Genomic DNA, 14,896 nt, shown 5'->3' on the forward strand with positions numbered 1-14,896 from the left:
CACAGTAAGAGTACGTAGTTTCTTGATGCTTATGAAGTATGCTCTTAAGGCCTGATCCAGAGCCCACTGAAATCAATGGAAAGGTTCTCATTGATTGCAATGGGCTTTGAACCAGGCCTTCCTCTGTTTAGTTAGCGTAAGGTTTTGGGCTGCTACCCATCACCGCAGTATCACCATAAAAGATTGGCAACAACCAGCCAGTGGATTTTACGGAGACTCCAGCTCTTCTTCCTTTCAGAGTTGCAGAAAAAGCTCTGCTTGGAGTTGAGTATCTCTTTCCATATTTGGTATGAGGGATTGGAGGAATGGATGGTAGTGAGAATGTTGCCTTCGTGCTAAAACGAATGTTTTATGTTCTGTGCCAAAATATCCCGTGCGTCTTCAGTTGAAAATGACAGCACAGAGTAAGTCAGAGGCACCTAAATAAGTAATTATTAGTAGAGATGAACCCAAACCAAAGCCCTGAGCCTGAATACCCTTAACTTTGCTATCTAACCTTAGATCTGGATTCAAATAACCCCTTCCTTTGGGTCTGCTGCTGCTAGGTGCTCAGTACCCTCAATGCTCACTGATTTGGAGCTGAGGGCGACAATCGTCTTATGGTAGGTGCACAGCACCTTCCAGGATTTGGCCTTTTAGAATGGACCCAGCCAAAATATCAGAATTAAGTGCTCCTGAACACTGGAGGGTTTGAAAAGTCTGGTGGGTATCCTAGGGTGTCCCTTTAAGCAATGCTTCTTGAATTGTGCACATATTTTTTTTAAAAAGACATTTTCTTGTATTAGAGAGAAGTTTTGGGTGCTGAGCAATACAGGATTGGGTCTGTGAGGTCAAGGGGAGGTAATGTCAATTGAGAGGATATCTGTGCACTTTTAATGCTGAACTGACACTAAGGAGAGCTGGAGTTGCCTCTGCTACAGACTTTTTGTGTGACCTTGGGCAAATCACTGAGGGACAGATTTTTAAGTTTTTTGATGCCTAATGCCCATTTAAATCAATTGAGTTAGGCACCTAAATACATCTAAAAATTTGGCCCTTCATATCTCTGTGCCTCAACTCCCCATCTGTAAAATGGGAGTAATAGTACTCTCTTTATCCGTCTTGTCTCTTAAATTTAAAGTTTGTTTGGGCAGGAAGGATTCTCATTATGTGTCGATGCTGCTTAGCATAATGGGGCCCTGATCTGGGTGGCACTTGGATCTGCAAGGAGGCTACGTCCGTTTTAGATTTGCCAAGATTTGCTGGGGTACTTAAGTGCTATTCTAATGCTAATAATAATAATTGTCAGTTTTCATTTTATAAGTGTCCTCTAATTTGTCTGGAGGTGTTTAGAAAAAAAGCTTTGAATGCCTGTCTAAAATATCATGTCCTCAATGTCTGTCTGAAGCTTCGTGATCTCTTGTGAAGTGACTTAGATTAACTTTGCATTTGGTGATGACAACCCTCAAATGTAGCATGAGTTAGGAATTAACTTTTTTTTTCCTGTCAAAAAAGAACAACCTCTTCAGAGCAGAAAGTAATGTGAGCATTAATCAAAGCTTACAAGTCAAACTGATGCCGTCAGTTTCAATAAGAGGAAAGAAAAACCACAAAACATGAAAAGCTAGATCCTGCCCTGTGATGGGGTGTACCAGGCTCAGAGGCCCCCTGCTGGAAGCCTCGGGGTCCTACACACCCTGTCCCAGAAAGGAGCAGTGAAGCGAAGTTCTCCAGGTGGCCTAGAGAGACTATTCAGGAGGCAGCCAATCAGGGAAAGGCTGCAGGGAGCAGCCAATCAGAAGATTGCAGACCATATAAAAATAGCTGCAGTGCCAGAGTCAGGCAGTTGCTGTCTGGAGCTGGAGGTGCATTGATGGTGTTCCTGGCTGGTTGGAGGACAGAGCTACAGAACTGCAGACAGAGCAGTTGCTGATAGGGCCAGGTGGAGCTCTTGGCTGGCTGCAGGGACTGAATACAAGACTTTAGTCCTACGGTAAAGGTGAAGCATTTATGTAAGTGCCAGGGCTGAAGAGAAATGGCCCAGGGAACTGTAACAGCATAATGAAGAGCTAAAGGGAGTACAGCAGTATGTGGGTGCTATTCATGGGGTCCCTGGGCTGGTGACCGGAGTAGTGGGTGGACCCGGGTCCCCCCCATTAGTCACTGGGGAAGTGGCCTCATTATTGGACTTCCCGAAAGGGGAACTGAACTACTTAGGGGCCCATCTGAGGAGCTGGGGCCAGAAGGGCCCAGTGAGGGCAAAACCATTGCCTCCGGGGAGGAAGCCCTGGGAGTATGGCTTGATACCAGGGTTGGGACTCTTTAAAGACTGCAGACTGAGACTTTACCATTGAACTGTTTATCCTGGAAGGGGTTTTGTTTTGTTGAAAGCCCACAGACTGTGTTTGAGACTTGGCCGGAAAAACCACTGACAGGAGTCACCACACCTGGCCAGGGGGTGCTCACAGGTGAGTGCCACCCATTATATGCCCACGTTAGAGTCAATTTAGTTAATCAATTCCATGGGAGCATGACTGGGCTCTGTGTGTCTCCCACTGAAGCCCAAGGCAACCATCTTATTGACTTCAATGAGAGCAGGAGTTGTCCCTTGGTGTGGATCAACAATAACATTGAGGTCTTGGAGCAGTGTTTATTCAGTCAAAACTCCCCTGACGTCATTTACCTGAGTAAAAACTGAGTGAGGACTTCAGGGTTTGGCTCTCTGCCAAACTCTTTGTCACTAGGGATTACTAAGATTCATCATCACTAGCAATACGTAGCTAACCACAAAGAGAGAGTTTGGTCATTGGTGTCTGATCTTTCCACATTGGTATTTTCCTGAAGTATTCAGGTCATGCCGTAAAGGTTTCAGAAAACAGAGCATACCTCTCCCACTGACTATTTTAAACAGGACATTTGTAAAATGAAGTCTCAAGTTTGAGGAATTCCTGTTTAGCTCAGAGCCATTTGTCTGTGTCCTGAGTCTGTTGCTATGAGAGTAGCCAGTGGCAGATAGCAAAGCCATTTTATGAAAACGGCGTGCTTCCTACAGCAGGCTATTGCCTTTGCCTTCCCATCGTTGCAGAGGCTCTGCAGTGTAGCTCAAGGAGGAGTATCACCTAAAGAAGTCACAAAACAGCAATTCCGCACTGGCTGGCGAGGGGCTTACCAAAGAGAAACCATGCAACCTTTCATACATTTATTTGCTGCAGTTTCCATTTGTAAAGCAAATTAAGTAACAAACATTGCTTGCTGAACAGTAACCTGCATCTCTGCTTCATAGAGAAAAGTTTAAAGGAATCAGTGCAGACCTTAGGTCTCTAGTGATCTCTGATTAGAGCAGAGGTTTCAGCTGTATAATTTTTTTTTTTAAGATAGAGAAGCAGAAAATGATGCAGATGCTTATTTTTGTCAGTTCATTTCCAATGTTAAGTTACCAGCAAGTTTGAGGTGTCTCTCTTCAGTCTGGCACTGATTTTAGCTTCACCAAAGGAATAATTCCATCATTCCCAATGCATTCAGCTACTGTACTAACGGTGTACTTGTGGTGGGGATATACAGTAGTGGAGGCAATAAGCCTAGAGCGTACATGCATCACTGTACAATTTCCTGAACACGCTTTCTTGGGAATGAGGGATATAAAACTTCAGAAGAACAAAGTGATTTCCTTTGCAAGTTTGGAGTAGGCGAAGAATATGCTGTGAGCATGCATCCAGACTGGCAAACTTGTAGGTACACTAGATACACATGTAAGACATGGCATGGGGTGAATACAGTACAGTTATCTTCACCATCTATTTGACTGGAGCTTTGAGGCACTACTAAAATCTGTGCTATTTTTATATTCCTCCTTTTTCTAAGCCCTATCAAAGGCTCTTCCATTTCCCCTCAAACTCTCTCTCTCTCCCATGGTCATCACTCTTCTGGCCACCTTTTGGGACCCATCAATATGTCCTCTTCGATGTTTGCCAGAATCTCTTTGGGTGGTGGAACACACATTCTCCCCCAGGGACATAATGTATTGCTTCTTGCTGGGCTCCCAGCCCCTGATAGCCTGGGAAGAGAGGGACTGGGACTGGAGTCTGCTACAGCAAAAGCCCTTGACTTGACTTGACCATAGTTGTGTTAACACACAACCCCAAGTGTCTAGCTGGTGTTATAGAATCCGCTGGCCAAAGTTCGCCATTGTTTTAAAGCCTTTATTTTTAGTTTGATATGGAAAAATAATCCCAAGTTGGCTAAAACAGGGATTGTCTTCAAAGCTTAAAAGCAAATCCAAACAATATTTTTTTTTAATGATTTTTGGCTAAAAAGGAAGTGCTTATCTTCCACATAAAAAATACTGACAAACGATGCTCCACAATGCTCCTGGGAGGAAGATTGGTATTAGCTCCATACGGCAGATGGGAATGAGATACAGAGGCTGTTGCTAGGGCTACCCCATGGCAATTATATGGCCTCCCACTCATGCTCTGTAATGTGTTCATTCTCACAATGCCTCTGTCCAATAGGGTTTGCTATTATCCGAACTGTACATGTGGGAACTGAGGCACACAGAAACTAAGAGACTTACCTAAAGACAGGTAGGGACTCAGTTGCAGAGCAAGCAGGGCTGCCCGGGGGGAGGGGAGGTGTTATGTCCTAGGGGCAGCCGGTGTAGGAAGCAATCACTTGAGGCCAGAGAGCAGACAGCTAACCAAAACCTCCATTTTATTTACAGAAACAGAGAGCTCACTCAGCCGGTTGAAACCGGCTGAGCTATCCCTTAATAGTCTAACTCAGTTGCCATAGTAACAAAACCCATGACAACCAAATACACAACAGGAGGCAAGTGGGGCAATTTGCCCCAGGCCCTGGACCCCACCGGGGCCCCGTGAGCCCTGGCCTGTCGGCGATCCGGGTCTTCAGCGGTGGGGGGCCCTTCAGTGCTGCTGAAGACACAGAGCGACTGCAGGGCCCCCCGCCGCTGAAATGCCGCTGAAGACCTGGACTGCCGCCGGGTGAGTACAAGCGCCGCAGCTCCCCTGCTTTGCCCCAGGCCCCCTGAATCCTCTGGGCGGCCCTGAGCGCAAGGAACAGAGCCCAAGCCTCTCAAATCCCCGGCTAGCACCCTAACCACGGGACCTTCCTCACAGGAACTGTACTATAGCTTTTCTCTTAATTTCAGACCATTGCCAGTGGTAGCAAGGGTAGGGCATTAGGGTAATCTGGCTGCTGGTGTTTTAGCTGCAATGTTCGGAGCAGATCTAAACAACACGCTGGAGGCTGCTAGTGGCTTCTCTATGCGAACTCTCCCATCACTGCTACTATCAATGAAGATGTACAAGTAGTAGCAAGAGTGGGACATTTCAGGGGAAAAGTGTATCGCCATAGGCAAGGCCGGAGAGGTTAAGTGACAAGTGAAAGTTTCCCAGCTAGTCAGTGAATTTAGCTGGCTCCCAGTCCTGGACTCAGGACACTGGACCGTGCTACCTTTCTAAGCAGAGACACACCATGGTTTAAAAAGGAATGTTAGTGAAGTTGGCCAAGACCTCGAGGTGTAGCTGTGGCTATTTACGGAAAAGGATGGGTGCTTTGTAAAAGTCCCATAGAGCAGAACTGTAATGCTACACCTGAGCCCCCTTGAGATAAGAGAGTTCAGTGAGAGTCATTAGGGAAACAGGAAGAGAAAGGAAATGACTCTGAGTTCTAGAACACACATTAGCATATCAATGGCTTTATAAGCACCTTCCGCATGGTCTCTTGCTCATGCCAGAAAATTTGCTACAGCAGCAATCGGAGATTAGACGGGGGAATTGGAAAAACCGAGGAGGAACAGTTGGAAAATAACAGCTGAAAATGTAGATCTCATTAACCCTTAGGAAGCTGGCTTAGTCCCAGGTGGATGCTATCTGTGATTGGACTAATTTCCAAGAGATTAGGGTAGCTCTTGGGGGATGCTGTGCTACAAAGGAGAGAGCAGCTTGGCTGCTGGGAGATACTGGACCTGGTTGAGAGTGGTGTGAATCTCAGTTCAACCTACTTCACGCCTGCCAATGCCCCTTACTCATCCTCTCACCATGCTCTGTTACCACCAGATTCTGATGCCTCCCTCAGGCCAGGATCCAAGAAGATCAGAGATGGGTCACATGAAGTGGCCAAGACAAATTGGGGAGGTGGAATCTCTTAGAGCCCACAATAGCTTCCTGTAGGGAAGTTTGGGTGCATGAAGCTATTGACCTACTGGAAAGTCCAAGGTGTTTGCCAGCATTGGATGGCTCTTTAGAGGCAACGAGTGGTCTCATTTTGTTCAGGAAGGGAAACAAATGGGAATAAAGAAATGGAGTGTCCCTAGTCTCTGTTTGCCAGAAGCTGGGATTGGGTGACAGGGCATGGAATGCTTGATGATAACTTGTCTGTTCATTCCCTTTGGGGCACCTGCCATTGGCCACTGTCAGAGGACAGGAAACTGGGCTTGATGGACTTTTGGCATGACCCAGTATGGCCGTTCTTATGAGTGTGAGAGGAGAGGCACTGACAATTAGAGTGTTATCTTAAATATAGTTAATGACTGCAGAACCCAGAGGATAAATCAACTTGTCTGTCATCAGTTGGCTGTCTTTAGTTAGAGAGTTCTATCACAACTGAGCCCCCACCTGCTAGGGTGAGCGAAATCCCCCGTAAGTGACTCCTGACTTTATTCCCACATTTATCCGTTTGCTGCCTGGAATGTAGCCTTCAAGTGAGAAGACTAAAAACATCGTCAAGCGGTGGGTCCATTGTAAGGAATGAGCTGGATCCTGAACAATGGGACTCTTGTGACTCTGGCTGCTCTGTTACTGAGGTGAGTTTACAGTGTTGTTTTCCTTCAGATAGATGTTTTATGCTTTCATTCTATAGGAGCAGGGACAACTTTCTACTTGATGAGTGAAAATTACCAAATTTCCAGCGGTCTTGCCTTTCTGAGGTAGTAACAAAACATTGTTTAAAATTAGAGCCAGTACTTGAACCTGTGTCTAAATTTAGAATGGGGCTCGGAGGGGATGAAATTTCTCTCAAATCTTGCAAGATTGGGCGAGTCCATGAGATGATTTTTAATCTATTTTTGTAATGAGATTTTCATCATACCCAGCATGGAAACAGAACATAAGCTCTTTTTAAATTGGCTCAATCCCAGAACCAAAATAGGTTCATCTTGAAATTTTGAAGTGTTTTTTATGAATTCTAGGTTTTCCTCTTCTCTGAAGATGTTATATCAAAACATTCCCAAGTCATTATTTTAAACTGAAAAACTCTCTTTTGCAATTATTTTTGACTGCTACTGAAAACATTGGCAGTGTCTAGTACCATAACAGACCTTTTGCGTGCAAAGCCAAGAAATAGAGTATTTTTCTATGAAAAGTTGAAACTTTTTTGACTTTTTTTAAAAAAAACTTTTTGTTTAGTCAAAATTGCTGAACGTTTGCAATCAGTGTTACGTTATAAATATTTAATAAATTCTCTTTACCGTGTTTTTGTTTCAGTGGGAACTGAAATACTGTGTTCTCTTTCAGTTCCACCTTAAAACAGTCAGTCCGTGTACAAACTCACCAATACAGGGAAGTTCAAATGACACTGAAATACAGCAGTTATGTGATAATGCTTTTAGAGAGGTAAATAGTAAGAGTAGCGATAGCAATGTTTCAGCTTGAAGGTGCCCTTTGAATACCTTAGCCAAGAATCTTGCAGGAGGTCAGACTAGATGATCATATTGGTCCCTTCTGATCTATGATTCTATGAATCTCATGGGAACACACACACTCTAATTAACTTAGCCGCAGAACACACCCATGAAATGGGTGTTTTATACCTGGGGCAATGGAAACTGTGAGTGGGAGACATGGAGGAGACTGGGGCTGGGATCCATGGGGAGAGGAGAGACTGGAAGCTGGTAAAGAAACGGGTGGGAGGGGACACTGAGATCAGAGAAGGAGCTTGGGGCTGGGTGGACAAAGATGAGGGACCAATGTGGGGCAGGGTGGGAAGAGCTTATGTGACAAGGAGCTGGGAGGGAGTTGGGATTCAGATTCTGATAGCAAGCTCAGAGAGTAATACTAGTCTGGGACTGAGGGGAGAAGCCTGGGGAGTGGATCGTGGGACTTGGGTAGGCAAGGAGAATGGGACGGGGAAAGGAAGAGGTTGGAAGGGGCGATACAGAAGGGATACAGCTTGGGAATGGACTGTGCCCTCTCCGACACTCTCTCCTCCAGAGCTGGGGATGGAAGCCAGGATTCCTGAGTCTCACCAGCCCTCTGCTGTCAGCCATGTCTGTGAAACACACTCTAAGCAATGATTTACATTGATGCCTCTTACCCCAGTTTCAAGCAGGGGTGCACTGCACTGGTGCAGCTAGTGGTTTTGCCTGTCTGTACAAGGGGTTTGCACTGGGGCAGCTACCTCTGTGGTTGGTGGCCAATGTCTGTGACAAGGACAAATCCTCATATATATCCCTAGACCGTGGTCTCTGGTAAGCACTGTAGGATCGTGGTGATAGTCTTGAGAGCTGGAATCACAATCCTACCTTCCTAAGAGATGTAGGCTTGACAGTGGTGATGGGACAAAGCATTTAGACAGAAGGACGTAAAGAAAATTCTCCTTGTCTGGGGGGGTTGTTTTCTGAAACGTTTAGATATTTTTTTTTAATTTGATTCAGAGCCCTTTGTTCCCTAGAAACTAAATAACAGATGTGACTCAGCAAGAATGTCCCCTGGGCTGGTTAATGAGCATATCGGTGTCTTGTGTTTGCCATTGTTCAAAACTCTGGCCAAACGTTTTGACAAATTGGTTTTCTGCAGCTTCTCATCATGAGGGGCTGGATGCTCAGAGGGTGTCTGAGTCCCACAATCAGTCGCTTTACCGGTTAGTTACAAAATATAATCCAAGCGCTGACTGACTGTGAAAGTTGTCAGCCTTTGGCTCTAAATGGGCTTTCCCAGCGCTCAGCAGAGGGAAGCGTGGATGGAGTTGGAGATGATTTTGTGCACATCAGTGTAAGTTGGTGGCCCTGTACGCCTACAGTGAAGTCAAATGTATTGTCATTAATCTAGTTTGAAGTTTTCAGTTCGTATTGCAAGTGAGTTTTGTAGCCCCCCGTGGCAGGAGGTCTTCAGCTAATGCATCGGAGTGGGAGTCAGGAGATCTAGGGCTGATTCCCAGCTCTGCCTCAGACTCGATGTGTGAGCTCCTTAGGGCTATATTGTGTCTTTAAGTCTCAGCTGTTTGCACCAACCCTGTGGGAGCTCTGGGATGCATTGTGCTTTGAGCTGGGCGATGCTGACCCCAGTTTCAAGCAGGGGTATTGTACTCCAAGCACAAAGCATCCCAGAGCTCTGTGGGTATGCAGGGCGAGTGAGGCTGTTTGCCCCACCCTCGCCAAAGTCGCAGCATCCACTCTCTTCTCTGGAGTCCTGTCTGGAGGTGGGGGAGGGCAAACCACACTGATACTGGAGAGGCCAGTAGTCCTAGCCTCACACTGTTGAACTCAGGAGCACACCGGGACCATGCTGTGTTCGGCTTCCATATATGGATACAAGAAAGAGCAGTTCCTTGTGCCCTCATCCCTGCTTTCCACAATCTTCTCCTTAATAGCTCTGTGCTACTGCAGATATTACCGTGCGCAAAGGGCTGTGGTGAAGCTTAATTCCTTAATGTTTGCCAAGGTCCATGAGGTGTTGAGCCAGAAGGGCGAAGCCTTGTTAATATTATTCATTCTGGCCTGTCTTTGTGTCTGAGATGTTCCTAAGTGAGATAACTGATTCTGTACTGCTATTAATTTGTATTACAGTAGCACACAGAGGCCTTAAATCCAATCAGGTGCTGTATGATTTTTCCCCTTCTGTGTTTGCTCCTCTTGGATAGCTGCTGTTAACTCATGCAAGATAGTGAGTTACCCACACAAAGCAAATTGCGGAATTGATGCAATACAAACATAAAGCAAAGTGTCCACAAAATAACTAACTCACCAGGGAGGACTGGCTTGCTTGTACATGCTGTGCTATGCCGCAGGTTGGCGCAAGGAACATGCACACACAGAGACACATGTTGTTTTAGTAATGATAGCACAGAAGCAGGGCTGACTCTCTTCTAGGGATACTAAAGCTATCAACACGTAACTCTTTAAGATCCTACTACTGCAGTATGCAGACGGCAGGATCGAGGAACCATGATCGTAAGCAGTGTAAAATACCGATGTGGTTACACTAGGGAAAACTTTTGGAAACAGAGATGCACTGAGCAAGCTGCCAGTATTGGAGAACTAGACTATATTATCCCACGTGCTGTCACTATTTGTAGCTCTTTATGGAGGAGACACATTTGGGAATAGAGCACATATGATTGCAGGTAGGTTTTGTGCATTTTGTGCTGCTAGTTTTTGTGCATCAGTTTAAAGCAAGGGTCTCAAACACGCGGCCCACGGAGTTATTAGCTGCGGCCCGCCAAGACCCCCCCCCGCCTCCCTGAGTTATTTCCTGCAGCCGCCACGCTCCCTTCCCCCCCAACACACTGCGTCCCTGCTCCTCTGCCTACCTCCAGGCGCTTCCTGTTTGGTGGCACTTAGTGCTTTCCAGGAGGGAAGGGCAGGAGCGGGGAGACAGGCGCTCAGGGGAGGGGGTGAAGAAGAAGCGGGGCAGGGGCAGGGATTTGGGGAAGGGGTTGGAATGGGGGCGGAGCCTCATGGAAGGGATGGAGTGGGGGCAGGGCCAGGAGCAGCATCTGGGTGGGGGGAATGTCAGTGATGCGGCTCTCAGGCCAATGTACTAGTCCTCATGTGGCTCCCGTGGTCATTTCAGTTTGAGATCCCTGGTTTAAAGGCGCCTTTGACGATGGAATCATACATCTATTGAACCTATATGTCATTATTTATGCGTATCTGCTGACAGACCAACTGATAACGCTTCCGCTACTTTCTTCTGCTACTACAATCTGAAACTTATGCTGGTGCCCAATATTTAAATCCATCAAATGGAAAATATGAAAGATGAGGTAGGGGGGATAATAACTTTTATTGGACCAACTTCTGTTGGTACCAGCTTTTGAGCTATACACAGCGGCTGCTTGGGTCTCCTGGGACCAACCTGACTACAACTACACTGCCAACAGCAAAGGAAAATGGGTAATTCTTGAAAGTTTTAGCTGTTTGGCTTGTCCAGCATCTTGTGCCAGCACATGGAACAGGGTATTATGCTGGTTTACTGTTATGCTTTGCATCTGATTAATTTTAGTGCTCACAAAAGTGAAAGATTATCAGCCTTGAATAAAGCCAGACATAATCTAGAAAGGTTCTCTGCATGTTTCTCCATGCTGCAGCTCCGTTCTAACCTACCGTACTCCTATGTATTCTGGGTATTGTCCCCCTTAGCAAAACCAAATTAAAAGGGTAAATGCAGAACATAGGCACCACTCCTTAAAGAGAATTTTAATGAATTTTCAAAAAATGAGACATCTGAGACTGAGCCTATGCTTTGGCCAACAGAACCTTCTTGTCAGCCCCCACTGAAGATGCCAAATCTCTCCCCAAGGAGCTATCCAAGTTGGGAAACCATTTACTCAATCTTGAGTGCCTGCAACCTGCATCAGAATTTAGCTCCAAGTCCTGCAAAGATCGTCCTACTTTGCTCAAAAGATCAGTCTCTGCATGTCAGCTCTTGGATGCCGCTCAGAACAACCATGTGAACCGAAAGATTCTTCTTTTGAACAGGATGCATTGTGGTCCCGGGCAGTTTAATTTGCATCTTTACTGTTGGGACTTCTTGAGCTTCCTGTCCTTCCTCGTTGGAGCTCAAGAACAGGCAGTGAGCCATCTGCTCTTTGCCACCTTGATGGTGGGTGGATGTGCTTGAAGCTGCTGCTGTGATAGTGGCTACATCACTTACCCAACATCTACCTGAGAAACAGAAACTGACTTGCGTGAGGCTACACAGCAGGTCAATAGGAGAACCAGTATCCGAACCGAGGAACTTGTGGCATAGGGACAGAAGCCCCGTCTTCTAGACCTCACTGTAACAACTTAGCAACTCATTTTTCCTGGACACTTTTCCATGCAGATGTGAAGAAACGGATACTTTATTTTCAAATATTAGAATTCTGCTTGCTGAAGGACAGCGCATGTCCAAGTTGTATGAAAATATATGTACCTCTATTGCACAACAATTCAGTATTGTGATTCCTTTTTTTTTTTAAAAAAACCCCTTCTTTCTAAAATGAAAGATGTGGGTCTAAAAGCTTTGGGGTAGAAGTCTGCTATTCATCTACATACAATGGCAATGCAAGCCATTCCTCAACCTGGTTCTGGAGGGACGTACTTCTCAAGGTGAGAGTTTCCATGGCCCACTGAGTCTTTAAACTTTTGGCTGAGAATCTCAACCAGGGTTACGCTGTCCATTCTGATGGCAATTTTTAGTGATAAAGACACTTAACATCAAATTCTGGCCCCATTCATGTGAATGGGAGTTTTCCCATTTACTTTAGTGGGGATGGGATTTCACCCTGAGTCACTAGCTACTGGATTAAGAGCTACAACTTGCTTCATTTACCATTGAACAGCTGTTGGATGATAACTTCTGTTCAACCGGCTGGAGTTAACCCAGTGATCTGGTCATAAAGGCCTCACGTCCTATTACCTATCTTGTATTATGAATGTTATGGGTTAAAGGTGAGCACGCACTTTCAGAGGTGCACTTTTCTCAGTCCCACCCTGAGTCAGAAGTAATCGGTGGCTTCTTAGAAATGTCCTGGGGGTCACTATTCTGTGTCATCCAGTTGGAACTTTACGGCAAGAGCTGGGATCAAACTCGGATCTTCCTGCTCCAGAAGCCCTGTCTCTTCTGACTTCAGTTAAAAGAGAAACTGCTAAAGCTCTAGTAGTATCCAGAACCTCTGAACTATAGTTGAATATACACACCAGCCAATAGGCTAATCACTTTACAGTATGCTCAGGGGCGGCTCTAGACATTTTGCCGCCCCAAGCACAGAGGGTCCGCTGGTCCCACGGCTTTGACCGAAGCCGCGGGACCAGCGGACCCTCCGCAGGCAAGCCGCCTAGTGGCAACCGGCAGAGCGCCCCCCCACGGCTTGCCACCCCAGGCACGCACTTGGAGCGCTGGTGCCTGGAGCTGCCCCTGAGTATGCTGCACTAGACTGTGAATATAACCATTTAATTAAGGTAGTGGTACTTTTAGACTTGCATTATTTTCCGGAGAATATAAATCATTATATACGTACTGCTCCTCTTAAAATGAAACTGTCCTCTCAACCATAGCGTTTATTAATTACCTTATAATGACTCTTCTCCAGACAGCATCTGATTACTTCTTACAACACACTCAGATTCATAGCACTGGGAATAGATGCGTGTACAATGGATGAGTCCCATAATAATTAATTGCTTGGCACAGCTTAATACTACTAGTAGGCAAAATCAATTATTTTTTTTTTGCCAGTGAGTATGTCCATCAGAGATGAACAGTAGTTTAATTCACAGTATGGTAGCAATGAGGATAAAAAGGCATCCAGGACATGTATTGGGGAAACAGAGAAAGTTACTGGTGCCCCTCTTTTATGGTTCTGTAAATGGCTAATACCAATGGCCTGTCCTTGGAATGGAGAACATGTAGAATGACTTAAACCCTTTCCATTCTATAGTTAAAACTATGCTCACAACAAATCTGGTGACTATCGTGTTAAATATAGTTGCTGCAGTCAGTGCGGACAGAGATCTCTTCCCTTAAAAACCATGTTATTACCATAATATACAACTTGCTATAGGGTAATCCATAGCACCATTTGGCGACCATGGTTCTCAGAGGCTTTCTGCCATCACACAAACAGGGCCTTACAAACACTGTTTTCCGTATAGAGAACAATTATATATTTCTTCCTCTTTCTTTTACTCTGAGCCCCAAGTACCAGTCAGTTTCACAAGACATGAAAAGTGTTCACAGAAAAGTCCTTTTAATAAAATTATTCAAATACTTTTCCAAGGGAAGCTTCTCCGAATGCAGGAGAGGCATGTTTTTCCAACTAGCTAGATTAGTCCAAAATCCTGTGAAATGAAAAAACGAAATTAATACAAATATCTTGGATTTACAACCATCTGGGCTTGGATTTTTTGGAAATTCCCTTTGTTCCTAATTTTTCTTCTCTTCGGGCACCCGTTTACTTTCTCGGTTGAGCAGAGGACACACTGCTGCTCCTTTTTAGACTGTGAAATTCAATTTCTGCTGTTTCCATGGCCTCTGCTGCGCCATCTGCACACAGTGTGCTTCAAGGTCTCCTCATCTGCCTCTGCTTCCAGAGCAATCTGGCTAACTCTAGTAACAAAATAGCCACTCTTCCCTCAGGAAGGAGAGAGCAGGTTCCCTACAAAACTTGGCAGTGATAGACACCAGGCCTGTGCAAAGTCCGTTGGATTCAATGGAATCTCTCTCTAAGGTACTTTTATACCGTCTAAGGTACCCCATAACCATGAGCACTTCACAATGTTTAATGTATTTATCCTCCCAACACCCCTGTGAAGTAGGTGAGTACTACAGTATTATCCTAGGGAACTGAGGCACAGAGACAAAATTACTTGCCTAAGGTCACACACAAAATCTGTGGCAGAGCAGGGAACTGACTCTGGCTAGCACCCTAACCAGTGGATCAGCCTTCCTTTCAGTCAAAAGATTCCCCTGGACTTCCGTGGGCTTTGGTTTGGGCTTATATTTTACAGTGAGGCATAGGTGGGTGTCAACTTCTATTGACTCCAGCGGTGCAGGAGCCTAGATGACTGAATGGGAGGGGAAACACTGGCAGCTTTAGTAACTGAAGGCCAATGCCCGTTGTATGTGGGGGTAGCAAAGTCAGAAAGAGTCTGGCTGAGCATTTTGAACAGAGCTGTGTCCTGGGATTCTGTGCTCCA

General features: G+C 45.6%; 1 long non-coding RNA gene across 1 annotated transcript; it reads left to right on the top strand.

Moving 5' to 3' along the window:
- Positions 1–1,845: 1,845 nt before the first annotated feature.
- On the top strand, positions 1,846–12,021 carry LOC123376912. The gene is made up of 4 exons (XR_006581986.1): positions 1,846–1,978; positions 2,371–2,447; positions 6,694–6,802; positions 11,471–12,021. It is a non-coding gene; the product is annotated as an uncharacterized LOC123376912 (long non-coding RNA).
- Positions 12,022–14,896: the final 2,875 nt, after the last annotated feature.

The sequence above is a fragment of the Mauremys mutica genome, chromosome 9, assembly GCF_020497125.1.
Source record: "Mauremys mutica isolate MM-2020 ecotype Southern chromosome 9, ASM2049712v1, whole genome shotgun sequence".
In the NCBI taxonomy this organism is placed as follows: domain Eukaryota; kingdom Metazoa; phylum Chordata; order Testudines; family Geoemydidae; genus Mauremys; species Mauremys mutica.